This window comes from Columba livia, unplaced genomic scaffold, assembly GCF_036013475.1.
Source record: "Columba livia isolate bColLiv1 breed racing homer unplaced genomic scaffold, bColLiv1.pat.W.v2 Scaffold_153, whole genome shotgun sequence".
NCBI lineage: Eukaryota > Metazoa > Chordata > Aves > Columbiformes > Columbidae > Columba > Columba livia.
This window is the reverse complement of record NW_027043049.1, coordinates 505,944-516,346: the sequence shown is the minus strand read 5'-3', so window position 1 is coordinate 516,346 and position 10,403 is coordinate 505,944.

Here is a 10,403-nt window from a genome sequence, read left to right as displayed (position 1 = left end):
CATGGGCAGTGGGTGGGGTGGGACACTGGGGGCCCATGTCACCTCCATGTCACAATGCGACCATGGGGCAATGCTGATGTCACAATGCCCCGGGACAGTATAAAAGGGAGCAGGCTCCCATGTCTGCTGCCAGAGCTGGCCTGGAGGCAGCCTGAAGACATCGGAGAGGAAGTCCTTGAGGAGCCGGTGGAATCCCTTGGCAGGGGCTGAAGGAGGAAGACCTGGACGAGGCAGCTGGAGTTTCTCCGCTGCAAGGCCATCTCCCAGCAGGGCAACCTTCCAGGTTCATCTGATGGATGATCATCCTTTTCAGCTGGATAGCAGTAGCCAAATGAAGGGAATGCCTTCTTGAGGAGCACTGCAGAGCTCACCGTCCTGATGGAGTGGGGAGCTAGGGTCAGCAGCTGTAGGAAGTGGAATGCAGAGTGGTTTGAAGGGGGCCCGGTGCTCTCCCGGCCACCAGAAGGTAGATGCGTCTTTGGCACAAGGGGTTGGAGCGAATGGCTAAGCTGGGCAAGGTTCCAAGTGTTTGTCAGGGATTTTCCCAGCATGTACTGGTAGTGAAAGGAGGGGGAAGGAAAAGAGGGAGAGAGAAGAAGAAGAGGGAGAGGGAGAGAGAGAGAGAGGGAAGAGGTGAAGCAAGAGGAGAAGACAGAAGAGAGGAAGAGGAGGAACAGGAGGAGGAGGAGGAACAGGAACAGGAACAGGAACAGGAACAGGAACAGGAACAGGAACAGGAGGAGGAACAGGAGGAGGAACAGGAGGAGGAACAGGAGGAGGAGGAACAGGAGGAGGAGGAACAGGAGGAACAGGAGGAACAGGAGGAGGAACAGGAGGAGGAACAGGAGGAGGAGGAGGAGGAGGAGGAGGAGGAGGAACAGGAACAGGAGGAGGAACAGGAGGAGGAACAGGAACAGGAACAGGAACAGGAACAGGAACAGGAACAGGAACAGGAACAGGAGGAGGAGGAGGAGGAAGAGGAAGAGGAAGAGGAAGAGGAAGGAGAAGAGGAAGAGGAAGAGGAAGAGGAAGAGGAAGAGGAAGAGGAAGAGGAAGAGGAAGAGGAAGGAGAAGAGGAAGAGGAAGAGGAAGGAGAAGAGGAGGGAGAAGAGGAGGGAGAAGAGGAGGGAGAAGAGGAAGGAGAAGGGAAGGGAAGGGAAGGGAAGGGAAGGGAAGGGAAGGGAAGGGAAGGGAAGGGAAGGGAAGGGAAGGGAAGGGAAGGGAAGGGAAGGGAAGGGAAGGGAAGGGAAGGGAAGGGAAGGGAAGGGGGAAGACATCATCATCCTATCATTCTATCCTTCTATTATTCTGTGGTCTTCTGGGAGGCGTGACCAGCCTGTGGGCCGAGGAGCCAGGTCTCGCTCAAATGCTCAGGGAACAGCCGATCGCCAGTGTTGGGGTCAGGAAGGAATTTTCCCCTGGGGCAGACTGGCCCTGGTCCCCGGGGTTTTTTTGCCTTCCTCTGCAGCATTGAGCATGACCACCTGTCAGAGCTCCTCTGGGCCCTTTTGGCTCGGTTCATGCCCACTGCTCTTGCCCTCCAAGGCACCACTCGTGCCCTGGTCTTCTCGGGTTCTTTCTCCCAGGGCAAGTTTGCAGCAGGAGCCAGCTCTCCTCCTTCTCCTTCTTCTATTAACATTTGTAATATTAATAAAATAAATATAAATGTAAATAAAAAAAATAAAATAAAATTCTGTTTCCAGTTGTATCCTTTCTGTATGTGTCCCTGAAATATTATTTGGATCTAAAACCTCTCTGGCATTTCAGTCACTGGTGGCTTCCATGAAGAATTTTTTCCTCATATACAATCTAAACCTCTCCGTGTGCAACTTGAGGCCATTTCCTCTTGTCCTATCACTTGCTACTTGGGACAAGAGACCAACACCCTCCATGATAAAACTTCCTTTCAGGCAGCTATAGAGAGTAATAAGGTCTGTCCTCAGCCTCCTGTTCTCGAGGCTGAACAGCCCCAGCTCCCTCAACCGCTCCTCGTCTGACTGGTGCTCCAGACCCTTCACCAGCCTTGTCACCCTCCTCTGAACTCTCTCCAGCACCTCAATGTCTTCCTTGCCATGAGGGGCCTAAAACTGACCCCAGGATTCAAGGTGCAGCCTCACCAGTGCCCAGTAAAAAGGGGTGATCACTTCTCTAGTCCTGCTAAAGCTCTGACTGAATCAAGGCTTGAACACCTTGGTGTGACCCAGTTGGTGACAGGTTGGACTGCAGACTCCTGAGGTCCCTTCAACCTCAGTTCTCTCATGATCCCATTGTGATGTTTGGCTCTGTTTCAGACTGGAGCAGAGCAGGCGATGATGGGGCAGGATGCACCTGTGCTGTAGGTGACCATCTAAACCAACATCTCAGCCCGTGAACCAGCCAACACCTCAGTGTGACTCGCTCTGGGCAACGTGTGTGGAGTCCTGGGCAGGGAAGGTTCAGAGGGCATGGGGCGCTGTGCAAGACACAACATGATCTTGGCTTCATGCCTGCAGGCCCATCAGATGTCAGTTGATGTCAATGAAAATTAAAATAAGAGGAACTGAAGACAAAGATCCAAAGCAGAGGATGGTGTCAACATATTTCTATTTATTTATTTATTTATTTATTTTTCTATTTATTTTAAGATCCTTTTAGGGGAGTTTCTTTTCTTTGAAAAGGAAAGAGTTCTCCAGAACTGGGCATGGATTTAGCACACAAATGTCTTCAGCTCCAGGGACACAAACACCTGGTGCCAGTGTAGATGCCCCGGGAACCCCTGCCCAGGCTCCACCTGCACTGCAAGGTGCTCTGGTCTCCCCAGGTCCTGTGTGATAGATGCCAATCCCAGGCCAGCACCTCAGGTACACTGGGGCCCTAAAATGGCCCTGGCTGTTTATGGTGAGACAGCTGATGACTGATGTCTGCCTGGAAACGTCCACTTTTTTGCTGTTGCTTTTTTGTTTTGGGATTTTTGTTTGTTTGTTTCATTGGTTGGTTTGGGGTTTGGGGTTTGTTTTTGGTTGTTGTTCTTGGTTGGTTGGTTTGGTTTTTGTTTTGCTTTGGTTTTGTGGGTGGTTTTGTTTATTTTGTTTGGTTTGTTATTTTCTTTGATTGGAGATTTTTGTTTAGTTGTTTTTTTAACATATTAAAATTTAAAAGAAAAAATCCAAAAAGGGAATTATGGGGAAGTTTAATAAGGGAAGGAGAAGACACGTTCGTCTTCCCCTGTACTTCTATTACCAACACTCTATTATTTCATCCCCCTCGTCAATCAGGAGTTCCCACCTCTCCTGATTAAATGTCCCTGTCCAAGGACAACTTTCCAGCACTGTCTGGACGTTTGCCCTTCCCAGTGCTCTCAGGTTTCTCCTCCACTTGCTCTTTGGTCATTCAGTGGCCTCTCAGCTGTCTGGTTTCTGCTTTGAGCTTCAGGGAGTTACAAACTTGCCCCATTCTTCAGAGCTCTAATTAACATGGCAGTCAACACGTTCATTGTGTTTATTTCTATCCTCTCCTGTCTCTCTGTCTAAACCAGTTCTTGTGTGGGTGTCCCTTGTGGATGCTGGACCTCATCAGATCCAGCTTACACACACAGCTGAGGAAAGTGTTTTGCTGTTTATTAAACTGATGGAGGAAAAGTGATGCAATCTCTGGTGGCCAATGAGGGAACCGGCAGACTGGGGGTGGGGGTGAGGAGCCAGGTTGTCCATACAGTGTCCAGCCTCAAGGACTGTTCTCCTGCCTGTCCAGATGTCTTCAGGAGACCCTCGGGATCAATGTCCAGTCTAGAATGCTGCTGTCACTTCTTGTATACACTGAAAAATGACAGAAAACACCCTGGAAAGAAAAAACCCTCCTTTATGAAATCTTCTTTGAAACCTTCATCAGCAAGTGTCCCATTGAAACCTCTCCAGATAGTTCTACAAGTCTTGAAGATTTGAAGGAAATTAGGGAAAGAAACATCGCTCATTATGGCTCTCAGTGTTTTAATGAGCCCCGTGGCGTATTTGGTGCTGAGTCCATGAACCTCAGATACCAAAGACAGACTGAAGAATCTGCTCAAGAAGTCCAAGTCAGAACAAACTCCAAAGTACCTTGAAGCATTAATGGCCCCACTGAGGGCTGTTACTGACAAAGCCTCCCCAGGGACTTGTTAGAGCAGATAATTGGAGGCAGTGATTGCATCAGGCAAAGGCAAAGTGCAGCAGCTCTGATGCTGAGAAAGCCCTTGGTTTGTCTGATGAAGGACAATGGCCAAACCTTGAGCCCCTGCCCCTGGGAAGGGAGATCCTGTCCCTCACAGGTGGCTCAGGGCTCTTCCTGGGGCTGTGGGGAGTGCGATGCCCAGTGCAGGACAATGGTGTGACACCTCCTGGCCTGTATGGGGGTGCAAGGAGGCAATGGGGAGCCATGGCCATGACAATGATGTGTCTCTTCTTAGGCCTCGGTGGCAGGGACATCAGCCATGCCAAGGGGACAAAGACCTTGGCTCTTGCAGGGACATCCAGTGTCACCCTTGGCCATCTCCACCACAGTCCATCCTACACTGTCCCATGCCTGTGGCTGTTTCCCCACAGGCTGCAGACACCCCATGCACTTCCCCACCTTGTTCTCAGCCCAGTGTGTCCCCACCTGTGCTGCTGTCTCTCCATCCGCACCAGCTCTTCCTGGAAACACAAAGCCATAGCTGATCCAGAGTCCCTCTGAATGACCACAGCACTGCGCTCAGAATGACAATTCTTTATCCTGAGCTCCACTCTGGACCTCCAGACCTGCAGTTTCTGATCATTTTCCTTTCTCATGCTGTTACCTCTACCAAAAATAGTAGAATAAAATAAAATAAAAGGTGTCATCTTGGAAAGTGATTTTCAAGATTTCTGAAGCTACAACTGCCCTTTCTTGTCATGGTTTTACCACAGCCACCAACCAAGACCATGAGAGCTGCTCACATCCTGATCCCAGTCCCCAGGTGGGATAAGGGAGAGAAGTGAATAGGAGGGGAGAAACTTGTGGGTTTACACAAAAAATTAAAAAGACAATAAAAATAATACACTACTACTACTAATATACTTATACTAAGATATACATAAAGTAAAATATATGACACTCAGTGCCGTATCCCACAGAACTCCAGTTGTGCTGAACAGACAGCCCAAAAGAAGAGAGAACCCTGGTCCTGAACAGCTGATCCCAGCAAGAGAAAGTACAAGTGCAAAAGGCAGACCTAAAGGGAGACCCAAAGGCCAACTGAAAAACAGCAAAACATCGTAAAACTGAACTAACACTGAACTCCCGATACAATGGAACTTCTGAACAGAGCTAACCAGTGTAGCCGGAAAACCAAAACTAACTGGCTGGAAAAGGCATCTCCAGCTTTACACTGAGCATGACACTAATGGTAGGGAATAGCTCATTGATTGACCTGCATGTCAATCAAGGTGCTGTCCTGTCTGTGCCCTCTCCTGACAATTTGATCCTGCAGCTGGACTCCAAAGAAGTCTTTGGTTTCACTGACAATAGTCCAGGTTAATTAAATATCAATAGATAAATTAAATTAAGAAAATATACTCAGTGCAATCCCCATGTAACTCCAGTCACACGGAGCAGCCAGTCCTGCAGAAGGGAGCACCTTGGTCCTGAACAGCCCATGCACGCAAGAGAGAGCAAAAGGGCAACAGGCAGAAAGGCCCAAAGGCCAACGGCAAAATGGCAGAACGGCAAAAGGCCAAACGGACATCGAACTCCTGACAGAATGAAACTTCTGAATGGAACTGACCAAACCAGCTGGAAAACCCAAAGTAACGGATGTAACAAGCCCTAAAAGCCGGCTCCAGCTTTAGACTGAGCATGACGCTAATCATAGGGAATATTTCATTGATCAGCCTGCATGTCAATCCAGGTGCTGTCCTGTCTGTGTCTTCTCCTGCCAATCTGCATCTGCAGCTGGATGGCCAAAAAAAGTCCTTGGTTCCCCTGACAACAGCCAAGATATCAGTGAGTTCTGACATTCCTTTCATAGCAAATGGCAAACACTGTAAAGCTGCTAAAAGACAAAATGAACTCTATCCCAGGGAAGAAGCAGCGTTATCTCATTATTCTCATTGTAAATCTAAACAAAAGACTGTACTGGCTGTGAAGGAGAGACGTTCAAAATGCATGAAGAAAATTAACTCAATTTCAGTAAAAACAGCACGTTTCCTCAGGCTCCCCTTCACCAGACTAAAGAAGTTTGGGTCTCTCAACATCTCCACACATGACCCAGACTTTCTCTGGCCATACGACAGCTCCTCCCGTTCCTCCAGAATGGGGAACCTCACACTGGGACACACGGCTCCAGATGTGACCACACCCGTGCTGAGTCATGGTGGACAATAACTGCCCTTGTCTGGGTGGCCACGCTCCTCCCAGTGCAGCCCAATGTGCTCATGGGCATGTTCCTGTTTAGCACCACTGAGAACTGACTGAACATCCAGGCTCAGAGGGTTGTGACCAGTTGCACAAAGCCCAGCAGGAGGTACCATGAGGAACACTGAAGGACACCATATCCCCACCCAACATCATCTCCTAGAGGTGTCTCTTGGGCCCTTGGAACCACCTCAGTGACAAGGGGGAGAGCACTGCCTGTATGGGGTGGAGGAGATGGGGTCTGGAATGAGGGTCCTGGGGCAGTTTCTCCTGGTTGTTCATGCAGCAACAAGCTGGGCTGGATATTTGGAGAGAGGAACTCTTTCTAAGGGCCTCCAATGGGCTTGGGGATGGTCTAGATGCATTCAGGGTCCTTTACGTCCTTGTTGTAAAAATATGTGGGGCCCAGAACTGCACACAGAACTCAAGGTGAGGCTGCACCAATGCTGAATACAGCAGCAGTCACCTCTTTTGATCACATGGCCGTGCTGTGTTTGATGCACCCAGGATGCCGTTTACCATCTTGACTGCTGGGGGACAATGTTGGCTCCTATTGACCCTGTGGCCAACCATCACGCCAGATCCCTTTCTGCAGGGCTGCTCTCCAGCCGCTCTCTCCCAATCTACACTTGCACTCAGTGTTACTCCATCCCAGCTGAACAATCCAACACTTGGACTTGTTCAATTTCATGCCAAGTGCTGGGTCCTGCCCTTGGGTCACAACAACCCCAGGCAGCACTACAGGCTCATGGAAGAGTGGCTGGATATCTGCCCGATGGAAAAGGCCCTGGGGGTGTTGATGGACAGTGACTGAACATGAGCCAGCGTGTGCCCAGGTGGCCAAGAAGGCTACGAGCATCCCAGCATGCATCAGGAATAGTGTGGCCAGCAGGACCAGGCAAGTGATCGTGCCTCTGTTCTTGGCACTGGTGAGCACTGGTGGCACTGGGCACCCACAGATGGACACTCAAACCAGCACCATGACATAACATGGTGCCCCATGTCCTCCCCTGAGCCATGAAAAACACAAGTACGGCAGCATGGCCTTGTGGGGGAAATTTATTCAGGCTGACCACAGCTTTGGAAGAAGAGCCCAAGCTCCAAATACTGAGACTGAGGAAATCCCCTTTTGTGGGCTGTTTCAAAAAGATGGCCCCAATTTCAAAAATACAGTGATTTCAAAATGGGTCCACACCTGTATTACAGAGAAGTGACACAGGACATCAGCTGTACCAGGGTCCCAGAAACAGGTAGAGAGGCCTCTGAGTCACTGCTCTGGAGAAGTGCCGTGGGTGAAGAAATTCCGTGACAAACATGGTTATCACAGATAAAATGCGCAATGCACAGGAGGTTCCTGAGATGAACTGGAAATCACTTCTGAAGAGACACGGGTAACTTATTGTTGCCGACAGAAAAATGACTGAATCAGCTTCTTCAGGGCCACTTTCAGCTCCTGGTTCCTCATGCTGTAGATGAGGGGGTTCACTGCTGGAGGCACCACCGAGTACAGAACTGACACCACCAGATCCAGGGATGGGGAGGACATGGAGGGGGGCTTCATGTAGGCAAACAAGGCAGTGCTGACAAACAGGGAGACCACGGCCAGGTGAGGGAGGCAGGTGGAAAAGGCTTTGTGCCGTCCCTGCTCAGAGGGGATCCTCAGCACGGCCCTCAAGATCTGCACATAGGACACCACAATGAACACAAAACATCCCTCAAAAAAAAAAAAAACAAACACTAAACATGAGAAGCTTCTGCCACAGTGCCAGGGCCGCCTGCCCCAAGCTGCCACCTGCAGCAAAGGGTTTCTCTTTCCATGTCTTTCCTGCACACATACAGTGCCCCACTCTTCTCTTGGAACATCCCGTCTCCCCACAGAGCCCTTTCCCAAGAGACCTGAGCTATGCTGACCTGGCCAGCTGTTCCTGCCCCCCTTCCCACGCTCCATACAGCTCCGACCTGGCGGTGCTGCTCTGCAGAGCAAGTGGACTGTGGTGCCCAGGGCCATGGGGTGAGTCCGCAGATTCACATTGGTCAGGGTGGGAAGAAGACCCAGCTCAGGGTGGGTCCTGCTCACTCCCCCATAGCACACAGACATGGCTCCTGCAGCCCCAGAGATCCCAGAGAGAGGATTCTGGGCAAAAAAGTCACTGCGGGGTCCTTTATTTCATTTATACACACAGAGAGTACAGCTCCTTATTTATACAAAGACTATGGGACACACCAGACAGGTAGATATGGACATAGATATAAGATGAAAAATAATTTTGGTTGTGGGTAGCATTAATACAAGAAAGAATACCTAAAACCAAAGAAAAAAAAAACAAAACGTACAAAACTCAGGTTGAACTGGTATGAGTTATATTACAAGTGACATGCAGAAGCAGGAGGTCAGTTCATTACTGCTTTTGAAAAGCAAACACTCATCACTTTCCTTATAGACTCCTTGAGTTCCCTGTTCCTCATGCTGTAGATGAGGGGGTTCATTGCTGGAGGCACCACTGAGTACAGAACTGGCTGGCTCATGGTCACCCTGCTGTCCCCAGGACCCCCAGGTCCCTTTCCCCTACACTGCTCTCCAACAGATCCTTTCCCAATTTATACTGGAACCTGGGGTTCTTCTTGCCCAGATGTAAGACTCTACACTTGCCCTTGTTCTATTTCATTACATTTTCCCTGCCCAACTCTCCAGCCTGTCCAGGTCTCTGATGGCAGCACAGCTTCCAGTGTCACCCACTCCTCCCAGCTTGGTGTCACCAGCAAACTTGCTGACAGTCACTGTATTTCCTCATCCAAGTCACTGATGAATTTATTGAATAGTACCGGCCCCAGCACTGCCCCCTGAGGCACTGCACTGGATCCAGGCCTCAACTGGACTCTGCCCCATTGACCACGACCCTCTGGCTTCTTCCCTTCAGCCAGTTCACAGTCCACCTCACTACCCGCTCATCCAGCCCACACTTCCTGATTTTAGCAGCAAGGATGCTGTGGGAGACTGTGTCAAAGGCTTTACTGAAGTCAAGGTAGACCACATCCACTGTTGTGTCATCATGTATCCACCTCGTTATGCCTTCATAATGGTCAATGAGGTTGGTCAAGCACGACTTCCCCTTGATGAAGCCATGCTGACTGCCCCTAATGACTCCCTTATCCCTGATATACCTTGAGACGGCACCAAGGCGAAGTCATTCCATCAGTTTCCCAGGGATGGAGGTGAGGCTGACCGGTCTAGAGTTCCCCGGGTCCTCCTTCTTGCCCTTTTTGAAGACTGCAGTGACATTTGCTTCCCTCCAGTCCTCAGGCACTTCTCCCATTTGCCACAACTTAGCAAAGATGATGGAGAGCGGCCCAGCAATGACCTCAGCCAGCTCCCTCAGCACCCGCGGGTGCATCCCATCCGGACCCGTGGATTTATGGATTTTCCTTCAAGCAGCCTTGCCCACGGGATTTCCCCCAGCAATTGCCTGAACAGGCCAAAGTTTGCCTTGCTGAAATCCAGGATTGCAATTCTGCTTGCTATCCTGCTCCTGCCACACCAGATCCTGAACTCCACCATCTCATGGTCACTGCAACCAAGGCAGCCCTCAACCTTTACCGCCTCAACCAGCCCCTCCTTGTTAGTGAGGATGAGGTCCAGCAGCTCCTCTCCTGGTCGGCTCCTCCACCCTTTGCATCAGGAAGTTCCCATGGATGCACTTGCTGAACCTCCTGGGCTGTGTCTGGCTGAGTTGTCCTTCCAGAAACATCAGGGGAGTTCAAACCCCCACGACAGGCAGGGCCTGTGACTGAGGCCGCTCTCAGGTGCTGGAGAGGCCTCGGCAACGTCCTCGCCCTGAGCTGGTGGGTTGTGATGGACACCCACAGCAGTGTCACCCTAATGCTCCCAGTGCTCCCAGTAATCCTCCCACTGACCCCTCCAGTGCTCCCACTAACACCTCCAGTGCTCCCACTAACCCCCACTAACCCCTCCAGTGCTCCCAGTAACCCTCCCACTGACACTTCCAGTGCTCCCAGTAAAC